The following is a 26391-nucleotide window of genomic DNA, read 5'->3' as shown; positions in this document are numbered from 1 at the left end:
GAAACAGTCCAACGCCTTCTGTGTACATGTCCAGCACTCTCCATTAGAAGGAATTACTTTCTCGGTAATCCCTTCTTCGATAACACCAGTGAACTGGCAACGGTTGACACAAAACGTCTCTCTAACTTTATTAAAAGTACAAAATGGTTTGTTTAAATTCATTACACTCCCATGAGTAACCTCATTAGTGGTATCACAATGGACCCTTGAGGTCTACGTGTGTCAATGTAATCTGGACAGCCACTCCAACCTAACCTATAACCTAACCTGACAAGTTTTGGGATCAAACTTAGAAAAAATATGGTCATATATATTATAATTAATTATTATTTTTTCAAATTCAAACATAATTGGACATTTTTGATCATCAGAAAATAAAATATTTGAATGGCATTCGTTCCTAAGAAAATATTTAAACAATACAAACTACCGCTTTTAAAAAAGGGTTCCTAAACCTAATACCTAAAAGTAATACACAAATATTTTTTTATTAAAAAAGCCAAGTTTATAAAAGAAAATTTTGAGAAAATTCAATAAAATTTTTGCTCAAACATTTGTTGACTACTGTTATTTGTGGCTTTAAAATAAAATATGAAAAAATGCCTAGCGTGAATCTGCTTAGATCTCTTACTTCAAACTTTAAAATCAATGGACTCAATTTTTTAAGTTGTACCAGTTAAAATTGGTAAAAATAGTTTTCGACTAAAATTTCTAGGGAACAAAAAATGATACTGAAACCAAACTAATTTCATTAAATGCATATTGTGTAGTTTTTTTTTTGAAAAAATCTTATTGATAACTTTGTTTGTTTACATCCTACAAAAAAAAAAACAGAATGTCCCGAAACCTCTTAACTTACAATATAAAGTAAAAATAAGGAAAATATTGTGTACTCACTAAGTTTTAGTAAATTTAATTTGTCTAGCAATTCAGTTAGAAAAATTAATTTTATTATCATAAGAATCTCCTTTATACAATTTTAGTCTTTTACCCCATTACATTGTTGCATAATTAAATAATTTCTATTATTTTCTTTTATGCGATATAAATTAACTGTTTCTGTTCTGTAACGAAACAAAAAAAAAACAACATATGTAATAATTTTCCTTGGGAGAAAATAAAAGAAACATAAAAAGAATTTATGAGAATAAATCAGGCTCCCAAATGTGATTGCTTTCAGTCGTAAAAAAAGAAAAATTATAGAAGAAGTTGGTAGGTTGATTTTCTTACTGGCGTCTTCTGAATTTTGAGTATTTTCATGTACATACGTTACATATACATACATGATAAATTCCACAAACAATTTTTTTTGTAAATATCCTTCCCTTACAATTTATTGTTTTAGTACAAAATAATAGTCAAATATTTTAAAAGTCAGAAATGATAAATTTCAATCACATTTGATCTCAGCAAAAAACATTGAATCTATACTAAAGTTCAAAGCAAGTGTCAAAATGAAGAAAAAATGACGCATTATAAATATTATTTTAAATATCACCTTCATAATAACCTTCAACCACAAATCTTACAAGTTCATTTCTCCTTTATGTCCTTATAGAAACATTTCCTTCTATATCTAAGGCGCAATTAAAAAATGTGTAATAGTAATTTCAAATTGTTCAAAGTTACATATGTATGAGTATATGAAGTATGTGAAGAAACAGGTAATCCTGAAAAGAAAAATAACACCATCTTAAAATAATAATTTTAAATCCTTCAACATACCCCATTCTCCATCATCGTACCCTCTTTTATCCCTTTTCCTTCTTTCAACAATTCCCATGTAATTCACAACATTATTTGCAGGTTGCACTTAACTATTACACTGGAGCTCTTAACAGAAACAATGCGCACCTTTTGTAATGTCCTTGTTGCTTGACTTGACTTATTATAACTTCTTATACGTTATTCCTGTATACCTAGTGGGACAAAGGTATAAAGGTAGGTAGGTAGAAGGTATCTTTAATCACACTGTTAGGTATAAGATTATAAAGGCGTTGTGTTGGTTTGGTTATATTCTTGACAGTGTTCATGTGAAATGAATAAAATACCATCACCACCACCACCACCATCATCATCATTATCATCATTGTGCTGGTGGTGGTGTGCAGGATACAAGACAATTAATTATCAACTCCTTGAAGGAACACTGAACGTGCTTGTACACTGATGATACAATATGTTGGCTAGAAGGATAATGTACGAGTAGCTAGACGTACATAGCAAAGCTATAGACATATAGTTTTAACTTTGAGATTTAAATTGCCTGACAAGAATTGAAGAAATTAAGACACGGATAAAATGTTCATCAAGGTGAGAAAATATTGTATGACATTATTTTGATGAAGTTTCCCCAAGGAACAAAATATGCTCTTACAGTTTTTTTCTAATTGAAGTTGTATGTGATTACTCTAGAGGAACTTATTTTAAAAGGCAGCTTCGTCTTGAAAAGTTGCTTTGATACTTTTTTAAAATCGAACACTTTTCAGTGCACACCTATTTGATGAAAATTTCCGTGTTTTTGGAGTATTTCGAAGTATTCATTCGGCGAAACAATATTTTCCTTTTTACGGTAACATTTTTCTAGGCGTCCAAATACCCGATCCGGTGGCATATAACTATGACCTGTTATGGGAAAATAATGCTTCATGTCTGAAAAAATGGTACTTTTTTCCAAAAAATACATTAAGGCTGTCATCATTATGGTGTTCTTGTTTTGTGAAGCGCATGAATCAGAAAAAAGGCGCAGTTTCGATGGCACTTCTGCGGTACCGTTTTCGGCAGCTGAAAGCTTCAGATCATTTTCCAAATTTTCGATCTGTTTCGAGCCAGGAGTAAAATGTTATGTTCTCCTTAGATTGCTTTGGCTTGTGGTTAACTATACCCATATTGTATAGCCAAACCTGACGCAAATAAAAAACCTCGCCAACGGAAAATTTCGGAAGCGGCTGATTCTGTTGTAAATCGAAAATTATATCGACTGTGCCTTCTTTTGGTTTGTTCATAATCGTATGGAACTTTTTGGCCCGAAGTACATGAGTTTCTTTTTGGTCCGTTCTTCTTGAAGCCGAATTGATAAATTTCATGAACTGCACATCGAAAGTTTTGCAAGTTGAGCATGTGTCAGTATGCGGATTACCAAATCTAAGATTGAAATTGGAATAGAAGATTTTTTTGTATTTCGCAAGCGAACATTTTGGTCTTCCATTTTGTTCCTGGCACTCAACAAGCATATCAAACATTTTCTTTATGTTGAGTTCCGGTGGAAGATAACTTCTTTTAGTTTTATTGTGGGAATAGTTATTTTCACGACAATAGAAAGAAGAAATATGCTTTCGAACTGCTTCGGAGACCTCTCCATCGGTGGTTGTGGATCTATCTTTGCCTCGTCTCTCCTAAGGTATATCCATGGCATGCAGATGGTATCTTAGGAACAGGCATTGAAAGTTATTTATGTTTTCTTACATTAAAAAATGTCTTACCTTGCTAGCAGTGACAGTCTGTTTTGAGAAGCCCCAGTAACATTTTTGAAAAGCTGGGCACAAACATAAATCCGCTTATTAGCCCTATTCCTTATAAAATATTTTACTGCTGTAGCATGAGGTCTTATAGCTATCTCCTTATTTGTCCGCTTCCTTATAGGGTAGCTTATTTGCATGTATTTTAAAAGGAACTTGTCTTGGTCAACTTTTGATGAACAACTTTTAAGATGATGTGTAAATACTAACAAAAATAAAACAAGATATTAACACTGCATGGATTTCTAAAAAAGCAAACTTACGACTTAGGGCATCAAAAGACAAAATTGAAGATTCACATACTCTTTTTTGTATTTTGTCATTTTTTAAATGAACGCAATCAAACTTAGCAACATAAACTTGCAATGAGTTTTTACACGGTTCTTTCTTTGGTTTTCTATTTTTTCTGCCTTTTTCGACAGGAACAACCGGCGAAACATATTCACTACCTTCCTGCATTTTCAACACATAGCCTAAAACACTTCAGAACACTAAATCTTATATAAGCTTACTACTTGATAAGTCAATAAGTCATAAACAGGAATAATATTCTACAAAATCAATCAAGTTTTGCCAAACCTCTTAGATTTCAAAGTTTTTTTGTATGGAACTAGTTGAGTTTTGTGAATTTTTTTTTTGGTTCAGCCGATGCGCCTTGAGATACAAAAAATTTGATACCCATATCTTATTTTTCGATTTTTGGCGCTTGTTGAGTTTTGCGAAAACGGTCCTCATATTGTTAACATAGCGTTTTCCGAGTTGACATGTCTAGATTTTCACAGTCAAATGACTTTTATATAATGAAATTTTATTTCAACATTTCAAGACAGTGAAAAAGAACTTTAAGGGTAGTTTCATAGCATATTTTCTTAACTCTTTTTAGAAATGCTTTTTGATCGACAACAACATAGGTTCGGTTGTATGGGACGATGCATCTGTAAAAGGCGAGAAATATCTCTTTTGGATATCTTAGGATACATTGTGCTCCCCAAGAAAGGGTAAAGTAAGGTTGATGAGGATTTTGGTTAAAAATTTCTCCCTGAACCTTTCTGATTTCTGGGAAAATTAAGGAATAAATCTAGGTCGAAAAAAAAATTTCCTAATATTGTTATTCTTCTTCGTCGGATGAGCTGATACACATTCTGTTCATGTGGGTGCGCATTTCCCAATGAGTTGTGTATATATATGTATGATGTCCGGCAGCAAGTACAGCAGCGCTTTAACTCCTCCTGGAGCATAGGCCAGCAACAAGATCCTTACATCTATCCCGATTCCCGCAACTGACGTCAGCTGTGGCCACGATTGAATACCTAGCCTCCTTCAAAACTGATGACCTCCAAGTTGTCTTTGGTCTTCCAACGCATCTATTACCCTGGGGATACCATTGGACGGATTGTTTTATTATATTGTAATCAGGTTTTTACAGTGTCTGGCCTATCCAAAGCCATTTACGTTGCATGGTGTCTACGTCCAATTTTTTTGTCCGGTCCTATTCCACAGCTCAACGTTAGATATGGTTTGCGACCACCGAATCTTCAGAATAGAAAGCAAACAACGGTTAACGAAAGCTTGTAGTCTGCTCGAGATGTTGGCAGAGCATTTCTATGTTTTAGAAGCATATAACAGCACTAATTTGACGTTGGATTCGAAGAATTTCAACTTGGTGCGTAGCTATACTTTGCTAGAGTGCCACACAGGAGAAAGGATTCAAAATGCACTACGGGCTTTCTTTATTCTACTGTTAACATCCAGGTCCGTTCCGCCATAGAGAGCTATAAAATTTCCTAGATAATTAAACTGCTCGACCTCCTCTATGGTCCCCTGCCTTAGAATAACTTGTGTGCTTTGGTCCGTTGTCATTACGTTGGTCTTATTTGTGTTAATCATTAAACCAGCCACCTCTCCATTCAATTTCAGCGTTTGACACATCTGATTTAAGCCTGCCGTGCTGTTTGCCATGAGACATATATCGTCAGCATAATCTATGTGGCTAAGTTTGTCAAACAGACTCCATTGGATACCGTGTCGTTCATTTGTACCCACCGTGGCAGTCATCACATCGTCAATCACCAACAAAAACAGAACTGGTGACAAGACATCTCCTTGTCTCACTCCTTGACGTACATCGAAGGAGTCGGAAAGCTGTCCATTGTGCAACACAAAACACCTTGCGCTGTTGTACGATTCTTTAATAACAGCGACAATTTTCTCAGGGATTCCTCGCGCAATAAACGATCTCCAGATGCATTCACGATTGACCCGATCAAACACCTTCTCAAAATCTACGAACATTAGGTACAGCGGTGATTGGTACTCAGATGATTGTTCGAGTATGATTGGCAAGGTGTTGATGTGGAAATGAGTTGTGACCCGTTAGACTACTTTTTATTAAGGGTAGGTAAGGAATGCCTAGTTGCAAAAGGAATGTTTTTTTACCTTTGGAAATCTTTGGCCATAGAATCCTCGAAACAATGATGCAAGTTTCAAGAGCTGACCACCTGCTGGATTTGTTCATTTAGTTACTCAATTGGCTTTTAAATCATTGATTTCATAAGGGTTGAGCCGTTTTTGTCCAATTTGTCTACCTTTTCATTACCGTCAATTTCATAGTGCCCTGGGACCCAACTGACGGTAACGATGTTGGCTTCGCTGTACTTTGTGACAGTGGCAGATATGACCATTATTGCTACATGGCTGTCACTAAATGTGTTTTGTCTTCTGAATTGTGACAAAAAAAGATCCTAAGAGGCTTCAGAAATCGCCACTACTTCTGCTTGAAAAGACACTGCAGTAATCTTAAAGCTTTTTTTGATTTTTCTTGTGGAGGATTATATGAAAAGATAGCAGACCCTTCCGTCTCCCCCATTTTGGAACCACTCGTAAAGACAGGTACATGATTTGGTTATTCCATCCAGTCCTTCCTTGTTTTAATTTCTGTTAGTAATACTGGGTTTAAATCCATAAACGGCTTAAAAAATAGTCTGCCTGGAGCCATTATCGATTTACATTTACATTTACAACATTACTTACATCTGCGATTGAACTTAAAGTGAGTTTTATATTTTTTCAATAATTTAATAAAAATGGCGCACAACGTGGGGCATAAACCAATGACCTTATGAACTAAAGAGCCAACACTTTGCAGACTTATCTATTAATGGTTAAGAAATTAAAACGTCTCATGTATTTTTTTCTATATCTTTTGTATGCAGAAAAAATAAAAACTTAATAATTTATTACTTCAAAGGGATTCATTCTCAAGATTGTAAAAAAATGTATCAGAAACCTATGGAAATTTACATACATATGTCTGCATGCGTCATGTGCGTATCTCAGCTTTTACTGGAATGAATTTTTGAAGGCTTTATTATTATTATTATTGCAAAAAAAAAGAAGAACAAATTTCAAAGTCTGGCAAATTGTATATTTGTTGTCGTAACCTAGTGTAATTTACGATATCTTCATACGTTCTTTGAACGTAGCAATATGACTTTCGTTGGTTTTTAATACTCAATCTTTCACTTAATGGTCCCTATATTATAGAACATTTGTATAAAGGCGGTGGTAGGTGCTATACCTATACCTATTGATGTAGATATAGAAGGAGTATACTCTTGTACGGAAAGTATTTTGCATAAAAAGGTATTTGACATTTTGATGAGACATCGTGTCGCTGTCTTTTGGTGAAAAATGGTTATTTTACGCTATCATTAGAGAAAAAGATACATTTTATCGTAAGTGAACAACCAGTACAAATATATATATATAAAATGTACATATATAGCAATAGCACCAGTAAGAGCAAATTACTTTCTAGATTTGTTTTTTAGATTATTTTAAATTAAGAATCATTCCCTTAAGGCAAATAATGTCAGCCTAAAGGTATTTGGTGTAGGTTAAGAGTACTCGTATATAAGGATGGTATAGGAGGTAAGGTTGTATAAAACAGCTCTTTAATGTCAGTGTCAGATAGAAGGTAGACAGTTTATGACTCTATCGAGATTCTTGTTGATGTTGATAGACGAGGAATTTTTAACTCGAAAAAAAGTATTTGTAATGTAAAAATAAAGAAATAAATTAAAACAATGAAATACAATAACAACTGCTATGTACATATAAATGTTTAAGAAGAAATCAATGGTTTGCCTTAATTTCGGAATAAAACGTTCAAGAGGGTTTAATTCGTTTTTTGTATGTATATAATATTTCTATGTTACTTTCTTTTTTCAAACTCAAAAGAAGTTAAAGTCTGGGTGAGAAGGATACGTTGCCATACTATGTCATTTTACGTAAAGGGTGCGCAAAATATTTTTTTTCTTGTGTTTTGGCTTTATAACAAGGAGCAAACGTATTCAATTATAATGGCACATAACCTAGTTCAAGTGATTCTGTCAATTCAATTTTTTACACCTTGTTGTTGTTTTGGGGCTGTAACTCAAGCAACTTCCTTACTTATGTTTTCAGGTCTATAAAGTCGATATGTGTTAATTAGAGGGACGTTGAGCCTCAATATATGATGCTTCGTGAACGAGGTTTGAAGTTTCCAAGTAATTTTTTAGCAACATTCGTGGTTTAAGAAAGAACTTCTATACCACATATGTCCACAATGCATCAAAGAGGTCAGTTGTTTTGGCATTGAATGAAACTCAAATATAGGTGAAGATTGCGATCATTCGGAATTTAATCTAAATGGGTATAACTTGGTGCCATTATTTTTTCTTTATCATGGATTAGCCGTGTATATAAGAAATGATGTTGCGTACTTGAGCCAACTCGAATCCTTCACGTTGCATGTCAATCCGACAACACCCTTGACTTGTTTCTTAGCTCTGACCCTAATAAATACACGCTTAGTGTATTATCGCTTTCTCAAATTAGCCGTTCGGATTCGGCCTAAAATTGTAGGTCCCTTCCATTCCTGACAACAGTACTCGCACACAGGAATGGTTGAAAGTTGTAAGTCACTAAGCCCTGGTTCCCAACGGACTGTTGAGCCACCCAATTTAATTTAAAGTGTATTACCGCCTCTAGGCACATCAGACCATTGTATCGTATCTGCAAAATTCTCATGTCGAAAAAACCCAGTTAAAGAAAAAACTCCTATGAGAACCGTTTGGCAATATGAGAAAGCCAACTGGGACGGTCTCAATGAATTCTTCAGGAACTTAAACTGGTCACTATGCTTCCTCGATAGTGACGTGGATTCCAGCGCAGAAATGGTAAAAAATTGAATTCTTTGTAGAATGAGAATTTTATCCCGAACAGGGTGAAATCCATCAAACCCAAAGAGATCTAATGGTTTGATTAGAGCTGTAAAGGGGTCATTAGGTTCAGAGATGTAAATTTCCGTTGTTATAAAGTCAACCCGACTGAGGAAAACCGGAATAAGTTTAAACAAGCTAGAAAGACCTGTAATGGTCATATTCGACGAACCAAATTTTTGCATGATCAGGAATTAAGGCAAAAAATACTACAATGTCCCAAAGGTAGTAAACATTTCTGGTCATTTGTAAAAAACGTACGAAACACCCGTCATCCCCGGTTCCAACGCTCGTCCACAATGACACACCCTATGTAAGCTCGATTGATAAAGCCAATTTGCTTGCAGCACATTTTGCTGTTAATTCGACGCTACCGGATAGTGTCATGAGTCCTCCTGTTCTTGAGAGCGTAAATGATTCTATGGGACGAACCTTCTTTCGCACTCGTGCAGTCGAAATAGTACTGAAAGACCTTGACATACACAAATCCGCTGGCCCGGATAGTATTCCTCCTATTGTTCTGAAGAGGTGTTCTTCAACGCTGGCAAAACCACTGCGTAGGCTTTTCCATCTGTCCTATTTTACAGGTGTCTTACCGATTTGGATCTTATGGATTTGTCCAGCCTGTCCCTAAAAAAGGCGCATCTTCCTCTTCATTAAACTATCGTCCAATTGCACTTACGCCCCTTCTTTCTAAGGTCATGGAAATGCTGATTAATTTTCAGCTTAAGAAATATCTTGAAGAAAGCTTCTTAATGAGCGACAGTATGGCTTTCGTAGCAATGGGTCCACTGGTGATCTCATGGTTCATCTCACCGAACAGTGGAACAAATCTTTACATCGTTTTAAAGAAAGTAAGATTATTGTACTTGAGCTCTCTTATCAAAAATGCGTGCTTTTGGTATTGATGAATCCCTTCTTCTAATGGATTAGAAATTACCTTTTTAACCGTTCAATACAAGTTGTATTGGATGGTTACAAGTCTGAAATTCATAAAATAAAAGCTGGTGTTCCCCAGGGCACCGTTTTGTCTCCGACTCACTTTCTTATATTCATAAATGATCTTATGTCTGACACTTCTAATCCATTAACCTGTTTCGCCGACGACAGTACCCTCAGCTTCTCATACTCGTTTAAAGATTCACATAATTGTCCTTCGGATGTGAAACTTAAACGGCAGCGTATGACAAGCTCATTAAATTCTGATCTTGATAGCATTGTGCAATGGGGAATCAAAAACCGTGTTGAATTTAATGCTTCAAAAACTCAATGCTGTCTCCTGTCGTTAAAGCGTAACACACACCCCATGCCACTATCTATGAGAGGCACTTGCATCCAAGGAACTTATCAACTGTCAGTACTTGGTATGTGTATGAAAGATCACCTTTAATGGAACGATCATATATTTGATATTGCCAAAAATGCTGCCAGGTGCTCAGGATTTCTCCGACGGTGCAAAAAATTTTTCACCCCCTCTAATCTGGCTGTAATTTACAAAGCCGCAATGTTTCATGCATTTCGTTGTTTTATCGCTATTTTTACAAACAATGTTCTGTTGAACTAGCTAGTTGCATTCCACTCCTTAAACGATTGAGCCGTAATACTCGCACTTACAGGAATGCTTATCAGTTTACCCTTGGGCTCAATTTCGGGCGTATTGTAAAGTATAGAGATTCTTTCTTAAATCGCAAATTTGCCCTCCCATTTTGATGTTCAGAATTTTAAGACCAATGTGCACCGGTATCTCCTTTTAAATCCTTCCCTATTTTCCTTACGCTCGCAATGTGTTTAAATATAAACATATAAAGGGTACCAATAACCCCTTGAGTGCTTGTAAATTAAAAAAAAATTGTTTTAACAATTCTGAGGCAATGACTTCTAGCCCAGTCGCTTTTCCTACCGCTTTGATTACGGTATATATTTCTTATTTAATGAGAGGGCCAGTAAGTAATTTGGAATTTTCTACATCGAGTGACTCAAAAGTTGTCAGTTTTATGTTGCTGTAGAATATAAATGGTTTGAAACATAAGCAAAACTCTCCTGCTTTTGAAACGTGCACTATTAACGAAGTGAAACATTTGGTAGAAAGACACATGTCTTTTCGTCGACACCTAGCGATATTTTAGGTAAAATTAATAAAATGCTTAATGTTATGTTAAAAAAATTGTTTTTAACAAGTTTTTGATTATAAATGTACAAGTACAATTTTTTCGAAGACAGTTGATTTCGAGATGGTATTTTATGTTTCAATAGTGAAAGTTTCAAATTTATAGTTTCTCGTGAATAATTAATTCTCTTTTCCAAATTATAAGTTACTTCCGAACAAAAAATTACATACCTAATCACTTTTTTATATAGTAATAATAATTTAATTTTTTGAACAAAAAATTCAAATCTCAAAAATGCAATTTTTGCCAGTGTATGGTATTTTCATTATGAAAAATAATCGTAAAAAGCGAAATATAACCGAAACATTTTCTTACCTAACACCGGCTGTAAACAAAATTATTTATCCGCACACGATCAAAGGATGGAAGTAAAAAAGCTATCTACTGATGAATTAACAAAACATACTGAATAACATCTTTGTCAAAAACCTAAAGACCTGGCTACTAGGGACGATTAAACGAAAATTGTTGTTGTGAAATAAAGTCTCTTAACCGGATGACTTAACTATGTGATATTCCGGGAAACCAGCTAGAAATCATCTCATGAAAGGCCAACGAGTGCTCCATTGTAGTACACCTTCTTATAAACGCAGAAACCAATGCAACCTTATTCGTTTTACAAGCTAGCAAGGGGCTTCTTAAGCTACAAGAAGATGATAATTAAAACGTTATATGATTCCCTGAAATTCACAACATAAATGTACAGCGCAGAACTGTAATAATTATTGAGTTACTTTCGGCAGAAAAGCGGACAAAATCATAGCCACGGCGCGCACCAACTTAAAAACTAAGGGATTACCTAATATTTTTCGGGAACAATCTGTTCTATTTAGAAAAAATTGTGAAACTCTTATGAAATATCGAAACAAACTTTTTGAAATCAATTCGAAAGCGAAAATTATGGTTTACGGTTAAAAAATGCGAAATAATAATCATACTTTTGTTTAAAAATTTTCACGAGGGCAAAGTGTCAAAAATCAACAAAATTGAGGTTTTTCAATCAATTGTTTCGGGGACAGATCTTCTGAATTCTTTGACTGTGGCGAGAGAGTGAAGTCAGGATTAACTTCTTATCGTCCATCTTTATTTTTCTCTTTCTCTCAACCGATGCAAACGATACCTTTGAGTAAACATCTAAGAGCCCGGCGGTTTTGGTGTATCGTCGATTTACCGTATAAGCCAGTGTCAATATAATTTAAATGAGTATATTGAGACAATACGGCATTTAACTGCATACGGTAAAATTACCGATTAGGTCGATTTTGTCATTCGGTTTTTCTGCAAATCGTTTTCGGTCGTACGGTAAAAAAAACCGATTCGTCTTATCGTGGCAATGTATTTATAGACAATGCGTTCAGACGATTCGATATTTTGACCGATTGTGCGTCATTTTTTGTCTGGGCTACTGTCGAATAAGAGGCCGATCACACGATTTGATATTTTCACCGTATCGAATATTTTCTCGATTCGGCGTCTTTCGGTTGGAGTGTTCAGACAGCACTTAAAAAGTAACATTCGTCAAGTTATGGCTGAGAAACCGAAAAGTAGTCGAAAATTAACTCCAAAGAATCGATGCTTGCAACAATTCGCGTGGGGATCATTCAAATGATTCAGTGTTTCACACATAATGTCAATCTTAAAACTTTATAATAAAAAAGAGGCTGGGATGCGACCCACACTGATAACTTCCCATCCCGCCTGTCGATTTGTGTTGCTTAAAAGTTTGTCTATATTTACTAGTATCAATTTTTACCAAATTTGCGTACTATTTTTTAAAGATTTTATTTTTTATGAAAAAACGGACAGTTGGGTTTTTATATAAAAATTACTGAATAGCGGAAACAATATTTTCTGTGAAATAAAATAAGTTTGAAGCCAATATTTCAAATTTTTGAAAAGCTATTTGAGTCGAAAGTAAATTTTTACAAATTTTTTTTAGGTTTTTAATTTTTGGTACAAAAACTGTCAGTTCGATTTTTTAAAAATTTTACTGAATGTTGACAACAATATTTTTTAAAAGATAAAAGTAAAAATAAAGCCAATATCTCAAAGTTATTATAAGATATTATCGAAAATCAATTTTTAACAACTTTTATTAATTTTTCTTAGGTTTTTATTTTTTTGTAAAAAAAAAAGGCAATTCGATTTTTCTCAACATTTTTCAGATTCTTAAAAACAATATTTCTTACAAGATAAAATAAATTTAAGGCCTTAATTTCAAATTTTTGAAAAGATATTTGAAACTTTGAGTAATGTTTTTTTTTAGATTTTTATTGTTTGCAAAAAAAAATGTCAATTCGATTTCGCTCAAAATTTTATCAGATGTCAAAAACATTATTCTTTGTTGCAAAAAATTGTTTTGGGGATGAAATCATATTTAAGTCGTAAAATTTTGGAGGTGACAAATGGATTTTTTTCAAAAATATATTTCTTTGATATCACGTTACAATTTATTATATAAAATTTAAATCAAGTCTCTAGCGTTTTTGGTTCGTAAGATATTTAAGGTTAGCCACGCAATTTTCTTGAGAGCCCACTCTGCATCTTTCTGCATTATTATCTGAATTAAAGAATTTATTTGAAATCGATATCTCTTCTGGTTCTTGAGCTATGGTGGACGAAAAAACGTCGTGAACGTACGGACGTACGAACGTACGTACACACGCACGCACAGACATCTTTCTAAAAACCTTTTATTTCGACACTAGGGAGCTTGAAACGTCGAGAAATGTCAAAATTTTCAATTTTACAAATCGGACCCATTACAATTACTTCCTATGGGAAGTTAAAAAGAAATATCATGAAAAAAATGTTCTATATGTGTTTTATTTAAGTTTATTTTTGAACCTTTAAAACGGTAACACTGTATTTTTAATTAAAAAAAATGTAAATACTGCAAGTTACTTCCATGTTCCAATATATTCCCAGAAAGCAGTGGATGGTGAAATTTTTAGAAACCACTACTGTTGTTTCATTTTTGTAAAACTGTTTTTTAACTAAGTATATTTTGAATCTTTATTCAACCTTAAAAATTCAATTCAACAACGATACGACTAGTATAGCTATTTTCACAAATTATTACCAAAAAAATGGATATTGTCCAAAACGAAACTTTTATAACAGTCCAGAAAATCCACAAGCATCAATGCAATTATTCAATGATTTTTATAAAACATCATCAGTGCATATTATTAATATATTTAAACTTTATTTAACTTTCGTTTCTGTAACACATTCTAATTAATCAAAAAACTACTAAAATTCTCATTAACTGCTTGATTAATTGGAGTTTACGTAAAACACATATCTATATTTTGTTAGCCTTTTCAATATCTAGTTTATAGCAAAATGAATAAAGTTTATTTAAAATATAAATATAAAAACAAAAACTACATCATCAAAACGTGTTCAAGCTCTAATTTTCACTATCATATCAGATAAAAAATTGCATTTATACATTAATTAAAAACTTTTTTAACTCGTTCGTTAAAAGTAACGAAAAATCAATTTCAACATACAAAAAAAAAATTGTCTGGTTTTGATTTTCTGTTTTTGTTCATAAAAATGGTTCTTTCTCAAATATATACGATTTTGCTACGTGTTGAAAAAACAACATAACAAAAATTAAAAAGAAAAGTAAAAAACTTGACAAATTAAAAAACATAACATACAATTTTATTTAAATTTAATCGACAACGCACGAGAGAGGCGAGTCCTTTATTTGAAGCGGTTGATTGAATTTAATTAATTTGTGATCCTCTTCACAACAACAAACAAAAATGAAAAAAAAAACAACAAAACTTTATAAAACAAAAGACTATCTATGGTGTAGTATATTGATGATGAATAAAAAGTAGAGCCAACAAAAACAAAATAAAAACATTTAAGCCATATCGTTACGTCAATAAAATTGACAATGTTAACAAATAAAATCCTGATAGATGATGATGAATATTATGATGCTTAAATTATTTATTAAGTTATTCCACTTTGGAAACTTTTGTGTTTTGGATGGATGTCATTGAAAAACTTTTACCAACAAAAATGACAACGGCAATGAAATCAATGTTTTTGGTCTTTTAAAAGTGGGGAAGTAAGGATTTGACGAAATTAAATTTACAAAAACCATTTTGTTTTGATTAAGGACATGATATTAAATTAAAGAGAAGGGGGACTTTGTTTATTTTTGTTGTTGCTTTACCATTTGTAAACAATTAATTGTTTTTGTTTATTGTACATTTTTTAACTGAAAAGGTAAATCATCTAAGTCCTTTTTTTAAAAATTTTCAGGAGAGCAATAGAATTAAAGGGTTTTTTCGCTATTTAGGCTGCTGTCACTTCTGAAGTTGTCATCTTTTGACTCTTGTCAAGGTAAAACTACGCCACGTGGTGTTTTGGCTTATTGGGTCCTTGAAATGCCTGAAAATACGGCTCAGTGATTAGACCCATGCTTAATATTTGAATAGTTGAATTCGGAACTTGGAAATCCAGAATAATTTTTGAAAAGCGGAGTTGCTGTACTTGAGCTGGTGATAGAGGTGTGATGGTGTTTAACTTTTTAAAAAATACTAAATGTTCTACCGTCCTATAATTAATAATTTTTTAGATAAGATTAGATTTTTATTCATCAAATTCTTAAATTTCTGACAATGGTTTTGCTTATAAGTATTGAATAATGTATAAAGCATGACAGATATGCCGACAGCCCGAGTGGTTATTATTTGAATGGAAATAATTTGATTCATTTAGATTGTAGTTCAATTTGGAGTAGAATTGCCGTTCTGTTGAGGCTCTAGCGTGTTCAATAAATGAGTACCTTTCGTTTTCATCAATGGGTCGAATAGTTTCATAAAGCATTTCCTTTATCTGGATAACGTCTTTTCCTACTACATTGAAAGTATATCCACAATCCGCTGCAAGCTTGCGCCAATCTTCGAACCACATCTTTTTATACATAACTGCATACATCCAGAGCTTTTTCGGTAACCTTGCATCTTCCATACCCATAATCTTTAAGATGTAGTCTGCATTCATTTTCAACGATGAAATAAAAAGTGTTGGCAAACAGGTTTCGAGATAGTACATATACTTGGGAGTGTTTATTGGTATTGGTTTATTAGCCAACGCAGCTTTAACTTTAAGATGTCTTTCCATATTCAAGTTAAACGTTAAATCTGAGCCCAGGTAAGTGTATGATTTTACTTCTTCTAAGTGTATTTCGTTATAGTTGCAGTTTTCACACCTCAAAACTTTTCAACTACCATCACTTTAGTCTTTACCGTTTTTACCTCTATGCTCCATACCTTGCAATATTCTGCTAGTCTGTTTCTCATTATTTGTAAGGACGTGGGTGACTCAGCAAACATTACAATATCGTCGGCATACATTGTGACATTTACCAGCTTGTCACCAAACCTTACTCCACAAGGCAGATATTCAGTGAGGTCATCGAGAAACAGAGCGAAGAGCAAAAGGACTTTAATTGCAACCTTGTCTTACTCCTTGATTGACTTCCAGTTTCTTTGATATATTTTCTCCATCAAATACGTACGCTTCAGTCTGTTGATAGAGCTTTTCCAAAGCTTTTACAAATTTCTAAGAAACTCCAAAGTTATATAGTTTGTAAAAAAGTGCCCTTCGGTCGATAGTGTCGAATGCTGCCTTAAAGTCTACAAAGCAGTCGTACAGTTTTTTATTGTGATTAATCTTAATCTTTGCCAAACTACACAAAACAAAAATATTGGCCGACGTGGAATATTCTCTTCGAATACCCGATTGAAACTCACTCAGCCTCTAGTTCATTTCAACCCATCTTGTGAGCCTATTACCAAGTAGTGAGTTCAGGAAGGAAATACCCCTATAATTTTTTGGATCCAGGCGTTCACCTTTCTGAAAAATTAGCTAAATGAGCACTTCGTAAAAGTGTTCCGAATTGACACCAAACGTATATATAATGTTCAGAGCTTCGGATAGCTTTTCTGTGAAGAGACTTGAATTGTACTCATAAAATTTACAAGGGATATCGTTAGTACCCACGGCTTTTCCATCTTTAAGACCATTTAAAACTTGCTCTACTTCAACTTTTGTAATTTTGGAGTATAAAAATACATTCTGTAAGAAAGGCATCGAGTTACTTGAATATATTGAGTCTACAGTATAATTTAACAGACTTGAGAAGTGCTCGTAAAGATCGTTTATGTCAATTTTAATACTAGTTTTTGACAATTGATTTCCGTTGACCTTTCTTGTCAATTCCCAAAATTCTTTAGAATCTGTACACAAACCCAATGACATTGCTAGACTTTCCTCGTATTGTCTTTTATTGTCCAAGCAGTTAGTTTATATTTTTTATTTGATTCGAAATAAGATATTTTTAAACTTTGAATATTAAATTTCCTGAGCAACTTCAGCAGACTCATTGATTTTTTTCTTAGTTTTTCACAGCTCATATCATACCAATTATTTTTTCTCTTTAAGGAATTGGTTGGTTGCATGACTGTTGCAGCATCACTTATAATACCTTCCAGCTCATGTAAGGGAAAGTATTTCAAGATCATGTTTTCTTCTTTTAATTGTATGTTTCTATTTACTTTTGCTTAAAACTTTGTTACACAGTTATCATTCCAAGGAAAGGCCTTGTAGCTGTTATTGTTATTCTTGGATAATTCTTCAACTCTATTTATTTCAATTCTTATAATAATTGGAAGATGATCTGATAAATTTAGATTACCGACCCGAAAATCTTTAATAACGGTGTAACAATCTCCACCCGCAAAACAATAATCTATTGTTGAACTTCCTTGTTTTACTATAAATGTTAACTCCCCTTCCAGATCTTCAAAAGAACATCCATTTAACATACCCAATCGAAAATTATTACAGAGCTCTAAAATTGCATGTCCCTCAGAGCTAATTTTTTGGTCTTTAGCCTTTCTTTGTTGTATTCAGTGATTATTAGTTGGTTCATTGTCTGCTTTTCTGGCATTTAAATTACTCACTACTATGAAATCATGTGTTTTTATTGAGCAAAGCATGTCATAAAATAAGTTATAGTCCTTTTGCCATTTAGTGCAGTTTAAATATATTGGAATTATAAACATTTTCTTTTTCATAATTTTTAATTTCGATATAAAAAAATTCGTTTATTTGGTTAACTTTGTAATCAATTGCAAGATCTTTTTAAGAAGTAAAAAAATTTTCAAGATTTACATTTTTATCTTCAACAACATGTGTTTCAAATATACATATAAGGTTAAACGTGTAGAGAAAATTCATGAAGTCTGGAAAAATGAATTTTTTAATAAGTCCAACTACATTATACGCCACAATATCAATTTTACATATATTTTTGTTTTTATCCGATTTAGCCTCAGTGCCACCCCTGAGCTAATGACTAGAACTTTTGGTTTGACGTTAGTCATTTTCTTGCTGGTTGACGTTTACTGTCAACTTTCTATCACTGACAGTAGAAGATGGTAAACAATTTATAAAATAATTCTCTAAAAAGCCAAATGTTTGGGAAAGTTTATCAAATCCACACATATTTCCATGTCGTTATCCTGATATACCGCCCCATGAAAACTGGATATCTTCAACAGACAACGTATCGTCTTTTACCACTGCCTTGATGCTTGCTCGGTTCTGCTTGATCAGCTTTCGGACGTGTGTATGATTTGACTTCCTTAATATCATTGGTGTTTATGTTTACTATACTGCCGTTTGACAGATTTGTACAAATCTCAATAACTTGTCCTTTTTGTTCAATGTTATTGTTGGCTTCGATTTTTAAAAATAATTTTTTTTCCGTGCTTAGCTTTTGTATGGATTCAATTTGATTTTCCAAAAAATTAACTTTATATTGTAGGGATTTTATATGTGTTTTCAGATCGTTGTTTTCTTTTTTCATTGCTCCTATATCTGAGCGAAGATCATCAATGTCGATTTTAGTTGCAAGATCTTGTTGCTTGAAATCAAACAAATCAATGTGAGTTCAACCGTCATATCCGCAACTCTGCTAGGAATTTTAGTTTGTTTGCCTTTCTTAGTAATTAAATTATATTCATTTTCTCAGGTGAAATTTCAGATATTGGGCGCTTTCCAACGTTGAAGATCATTTACAGTATAAAGCCTTTGACTATGAATAGTTTTGTTCTACAATAATTTAATAAGTTAAATCACTTGTCTTTCTATATATGATTGTGAATATTTTTTTTTAAATAATTTTGATGTTCGTTTCACGTTTATTTATGCTTTTCGATCACTTTTTAAATTTATTTTTACTTTATTTAATTTGAGAGGAAATCTATAGCTTAACCTTATGAATTCGCACCAGTCTTGCCACTCCTATGATTAATGATTTTTATGGTTGGAATTAAAAGGTATTGAAAAATCCTCTTGAGTACTAAAGGTGTTTTATGTTTAAAGTCAAATCTAAGCCTTAAATTGTAGGGTTTACATCTGTCTATAAAAACCTAAAACATCTACATATACTCGTAAGTTTATTAAATTTTAGGCTGACTGACACATTAATAATAAAATCCTGGCTTTATAAATACTACTATGGTCTCCTGTAACAACAATTCCAACTTTTAGTAATAAAGAAGAAAGACATCCTTTTAATCTTGCATTATTAGGTTATGACATTGTTTCCTTCTTGCCTTAAACAATGTTTGCTTTTATAAACTCTCGACCATTTCGTTTAACAACAAAAAATATGCTTAAAATACCTTTACCAATTTATCTTCTTGATCTAAGACATTTCAAAAACGTTTTTAGAACAATAAAAACAATTTAAGTGTAGAATCTTCTTGTCTCTGTATATTTTGTTGATCTGATACTGATGGCTATTATTTTGTTGTTGTTGTTGCTTTATCGTTGTGTCCTTGTTCATATATTTATCTAATAGTTTTCATTGTTTTTTGCCTGTCAGACAAGTCTGAATAAAATTGTATTATATATTTTGTGCTTTGGTTGATGTGGATGATGTGGACATAAGACAAATAATGTTTCTACCCATATACCTTCCATTCTCTAACAGAAATGTCTTGGGGGTGTTTGGACCTGTCTTTTTCAGGGATATTTTTCCTTTTATTATTTTGTTTTAGTTAGTTTAAATTTTTAAATTTATATATAGGATTATTCTGTTTATCTAGAGAGCTATACGGATATGAAATCTCAGAAACTTACCTTAAGGGGTTAAGTGGGATTTATTTTTCTCAACTTCAGTACAAGTATATAATGAACCGAAAACAAATGAAGTTAACTTTTACCATTTAATGAAGCAAATAAAATAAATGCATATAAAAAGGTATTCTTTTTGATTAAATGTGTCAAGACATTTTTGTTATAAGCTATTTGCCAACAATTGTATAGTATATTTGTTCATTGTAATCCAGAAAAAAAAAATTTTAGTATGCAGTTTCTTTTTAATTTGTGCATTTAATTTTCGATAAAAAAATATTGTCCTGTTTTTGAGATATCGAGTTTTGAAAAAAAGTAAAGTTTGACATTTTTGATCATCAAATCTTACTTAAAAAGTATAAGAGCTTATTCAGAAAAAAATATTCAAATAGGTTCGTTAGTTCATGAGAAAAGTTTAAAACAAAATAAGGATTGTAGAGGGGGCGGGCCGTTCTCGAGCAATACACAAATACTTTTTCATAAAAGAAGCCACTTTAAGAAAAAATAAATTTAGGCATAATTTAAAAAAAGCCATCAGTTCGTTTTTAAGAAAATCTGTATTTTTTGAGAATGAAATTTAGAGAATTTGAGAATGATTTTATGTGAGATGAAAAGAGAGTTGTATATCAAACCCTCAATTTTTATCGTAGTCTAGGAAAATAAATATCGACATACAAATTACGTCAGAATTGAACTTTTCTGAGGAGCTACAGCGTATTAAGTGCAATTTAATTTTCTGTAAATTACTCTAAAAATATTATTTGTTTTCTAAATTGTAAGTTGGTAATATTTTTTTGAAGAACCAGAAATATTTTACTTATATCATATAAAGTTGATTTATTAGACGTTCGGTTTTTAATCTCGCAAACCTTTTTTTAGAGTTTTTTTTTGACAGGTGTCACTTGATTTATGCTTAATATGGGTGGTGTCCATAAAAAAAGGAATTACTCTTGAACAACGTGTGAAAACTGTATATAATTGTTAAAAAAAAGAGACTGGGATGCGACCCACACTGATAACTTGTCTATATGTACTGGTATCAATTTTTACCAAATTTGCGTACTATTTTTTGTAGATTTTATTTCTTATGAAAAAAACGGATTGTTGGATTTTTATATACAAATTACTGAATATCGAAAACAATATTTTCTGTGAAATAAAATAAATTTGAAGCACATATTTTTAATTTTTAAAAAGCTAAATTTTATCGAATGTTAAAAACAATATTTCTTATAAGATAAAATTAATTTAAAGCCAATATTTTAAATTTTTGAAAAGATATTTTTACCAACTTTTGTTAATTTTTTTAAAGTTTTTAATTGTTTGTACAAAAACTGTCAATTCGATTTTTTTCAATATTTTACTGAATGTTGACAACAATACTTTTTGAAAGATAAAAGTAAATTAAAGCCAATATCTCGAAGTTTTGAAAAGATATATGAGTCGAAAATCAATTTTTACCAACTTTTAATAATTTTTTTTGTAGGTTTTTGTTTTTTTTTGTAAAAAAAACTGTCAATCCGATTTTTCTGAACATTTCAAAAAACCAAAATTTTCAATTTTTTTTAAACTGCTGTGGTAAAAAAACCAACCACGCAAGTTTCTTGAGAGGACTTTCTGCATCTTTTTGCTTATAATCTGTATAACAAAATTTATTTGAAATCGATATCTGTTCTGGGTCTTGACCTATGGACGACGAAAAAAACGTCGCGAACGTACGGACGTACGAACGTACATACGTACACACGCACGCAGAGACATATTTCTAAAAATCTTTTATTTCGACTCTAGGGACCTTGAAACGTCAAGAAATATCAAAATTTTCAATTTGACAAATCCGACCCATTACAATAACTTCCTATTAGAATTTAAAAAGTCGAAAGGTCTATAGACCAAACTTGTAAATTTATTTATAAGGCGATTTATAGCGTAGCTAAAAACATTTAGTAAGAATTTTTACATACAAAAAAATATTATAAAAAGACTCTATCTAACTATTTTCCAAAAAAATAAAAAAAGGGGCTGGGATGCGACCTACATTGATAACTTTCCACCCCGTATGTCGATTTGATTTGCTAAAAAGGTTTATAGATTTTCGTGTTTTGTTAAAAAGGTGTCAGCTTACTTATTAAAAAAAAATGAATTACCAACAATATTTTACATATTAGGAAATTGTTTGATTTCAAAATCTTTTTTAAGCAATTTTAAAAGTATTTCTTAAAAGTTTTTATTTCTTATATAAACAAATACAAATTGGATGAATGAAATTGATTTCAAGCCAATATCTTCTATTGTTCACGAGATATCGAAAATCGGACATCAATTTTTACTAATCTTGTGTACCTACTATTTTTGTAGATTTTAATTTTATACGAAAAAACTGACTGTTCGATTTTTACAAAATGTCAAAAATAATATTTACTGTGAGATAAAATTATTTTTAAGCCAATATTCTTAAATTTTAAAAAGATGAGTCACAAGTAAATTTGTTTTTGTAAAAAAACCTCCAATTTAATTTTTCTTAAAATTTTACCGAATGTTGAAAATAATTTTTCTTATTAAATGAAATTTATTCAAAGCCAAAATCTCAAATTTTTGAAAAGATATTTGAGTTGAAAATAACTTAAGCCTCAATTTTTACCAACCCTTAGTAGGTTCTTTGCTTAGGTTCTTATTTTTTGAAAAAAAAAAATATTACTTTAAGATTTGATTGAATGTTGAAAACAATATTTTTTTAAAAGATAAAACTAGTTTACAACCAATATCTTAAAGTTTTGATATTTGATCGAAAATCAATTTTTATCAATTTTGAGTTATTTTGTTTAGTTTTTTATCTAACCAGATGTCAGAAACGTTATTCTTCGTTGCACAAAATTATTTTGGACATTTGAGAAGACAAATATTTAGTGTTCAGTTTTTATTTTTTTTGAAAACCGTTAATTTTAATCTTTTTCAAAAATATATTTCTTTGGTATCACTTGACAATACATTATATCCCCCACAAGGTCTAGGGCTATTAACAGTTTTAAGCCTTATAAATCTGCAGGACCGAATGGTTTAATTCCAGCTGAACTGGAAGAAAATGCAAGTTTTCCAATACCCATCCTAGAAAACATCTTCAAGGGATGCCTTAAATTGGTATACATCCCGATGTATTGGAGACAAGTTAAAGTCGTTTTTATTCCAAAAGCTGGAAAATCCAGCCACATTAACCCTAAAGACCTAATACCTATCAGCTTATTATCATTTTTTCTCAAAACTTTTGAACGTTTGATTGATATCCACTTAAGTGCAAGTATTGATAAGTCCCTTATTTCAAAGGCTCAATACGCCTACAATAAAAAGAAATCAGTTGAAACGGCTCTACACAGTATAGTACGTACAATCGAATATTCCCTTCATCATAAAGAGTACACCTAAGTTGACTTCTTAGATATAGAAGGTGCATTTAACAATGTCGACACAACTGCAATTGCACGTGTATTGACATCTCTGAAGGTAGATAAGTCGATTAGCGAATTGATTAATCAGATGCTGATAAGCAGGATTATCAATTTAAAACTTGGCGATTTTACTGCACAAATGGGTGTCAGCAGAGGTACGCCGCAAGGTGGTGTCCTATCCCCTCTCCTCTGGAACTTAGTAATAAACGAATTACTAATTACTCTAGAAAGAGAGGGATACAGAGTGTTTGCTTATGCAGACGAAGCTGCTATTGCAGTAACGGGTAAACATCCCAATATACTATAGAACTCTTACAGAACGCTTTAAATAAGCTCACCAGATGGGCAAATCGGTGTGGACTAGGCGTTAACCTACAAAAAAACGACAAGGAAATACAAAATTCCACTCATTGACAATCCCCTCATAAACGGTGTACCACTTAAATTGTCTGAACAAGCAAAATACTTGGGTCTCATTTTGGATAAGAAATGAAGTTGGAAACCTAATATTCAAAAGAGAATAAACAATGTCACACTAGCCCTGTTCTCCTGTAAAAGGCCATTGGTAATAAATTTAGCCTACAGCCCCGCATTACACACTGGCTATATATCTCGGTCATAAGGCCGATCTTCTTGGGAGAATACATCATTTTTGAACGATGATCTTATACACTTTTATACAGACGGATCAAAAACGGAGGATGGGGTTGGTGGAGGCGTATACTCCGATAGATTAAACTTAAGTCTCTCCTTTCGTCTACCCGAACTTTGTAGCGTGTTCCAAGCTGAAATCCTGACTATATAAGAAATCCTATCATGGCTTAGAGAAAACGTTATATCAACTAATGATATACGCATATTCTCGGATAGCCAAAATGCGTTAAAGTCCCTAAAATCTGTCTCCACTAACTCACTTACAGCCCTAAATTGTCGATAATCTCTTACGGAGATGGCTACACAGTTCAACATTCACCTTTTCTGATTGCCGAGCCATAGAGACATTCCAGGGAATTGCAAAAAGCGGAACAACTTTACCTCTGCGGGCTTACAATGCTAGCATAGGTATCCCCTTAGCTACACGTACTCATGCTAAAGCAAGATACCATAGAGGAAACAAACTTCTGGTGGAACAACACCACCACCTGTTTAGCGACAAAACTAGTTTGGCCTAATCTTAGCGCCAGGCGCTCAAAACAATTAATCTCTCTGAGTAGATTGCACTTTAGTTACGTTATAGGTGTCCTGACTGGACACTGCTTAAAAGGAAGGCATGCTATTTGACTTGGAGCCCCTGCAAATGATTTTTGTAGGAGTTGCATGGACGAGGAGAAGACAATCTCTCATCTTCGGTACACATGCGCTGCCTTATCACAAATACGTAGAATCCATCTTAGAGACTACTACTTCAACAATACCAGCGATCTAAAAAATTCTGAGATTATTTGTCTCCTACGCTTCATTCACTGATCCATGTGGTAACACAATGGCCCATACTTTGGTCTAAGTGTGTTGGACATCCCAACCAACAGCCACTTTAACCTAACCTAACTTAACCTTGGTATCACTTCACAATGTATAATATAAAATTTATTTGAAGTCTTTGGGAGTTATAAGTTCGTGAAATATTAACGGTTATCCAAATGTTCACCTTTTTTTAAATAGCTATGGTAAAAAAACCACCCACTCAATTTTTTTTAGAGTTCTTACTGCATTATTATCTGTATAATTAAATTTGAAAGTCGGTATCTCTACTGTTTCTTGAGCTATGGACGACCTAAAAAACTTCAAGAACGTACGGACGTATAAACAGTGATTATGAAGCTTTCCACCTAAGTTGACTTTCGTTATTTTTTTTTTAATGACATTTTCCTGGACTGCTGCTCTTTAGAAGGAATTATTGGATATTTCATAAGATGGCAGATTACAGCTATGTTATAAAGTCGGAAATGCGTGCGTGCTTGCCTCGTGTCTACTGTTTTCATGCACTTAGATAAACATGCAATTGCACTTTGGCATATCTGTTGCTGCTGAATTTAGTTATCACTAACAATTTATTTAATGAAGTCCTTTGCTTAATTGTCAAATCAGGACATTATGTGCAACTAAATATGACCATTATGTTCTTTCATTCGTGAACAAAGTACAAAATCAAAGAAATGGCTGCTGAACTGTACACAATTAATAATCACAGTCGTTTGCATATTTTAGGAATATTAATTATTTTCTTCCTCCCATTCGTGCCTCATTTGATTATTAAATCAATCGTCATCATCACTACATCAACCACAAAAATGAAAAATTCCTTAAATTCAATCGAGAAGGTTTAAAACAAATTTTAAGGACTTAAGAAGATTAGTTTGGTCATCCCCATCAAAAAATACCAAATCATTGAATTAAATTTTGTAATTTATTTTCAATATCATGATGTTTAGCGACCTTGATCATCATCATCATCGTCTTGATTTATAAAGAATTAAAAAGTTTTATGTACCAAAAATTATTATGAACATAACAAATATAATAATACAAGCTTTTATACATTATGTATATTTCACTGAGACAAAAAACACACAAAACTTTTCACAAAGAGAGTGTTTATATAGACGTCGGCTTCGTCCCCGAAGACGACGACGATGGATGTTTTAGGCTCATAGGGAACTCTCGTAAGATATAACAAAATATAAAAGAACAGAATTAATTTTATAGAAAAATGTTAAAAGCTTCTTTGGAAATATGTTTAAATGTGTACAAAAATTTGAGTCTGATGTGTGATGAGTTTTAACAAGATAATCTAGAAGCCGATTATTAAAATTGACATTTG

The sequence above is a fragment of the Eupeodes corollae genome, chromosome 2 (genome assembly GCF_945859685.1).
Source record: "Eupeodes corollae chromosome 2, idEupCoro1.1, whole genome shotgun sequence".
Classification (NCBI taxonomy): Eukaryota; Metazoa; Arthropoda; class Insecta; order Diptera; family Syrphidae; genus Eupeodes; species Eupeodes corollae.
The sequence above is the reverse complement of the archived record's forward strand: the minus strand, read 5'-3'. Positions refer to the sequence as shown.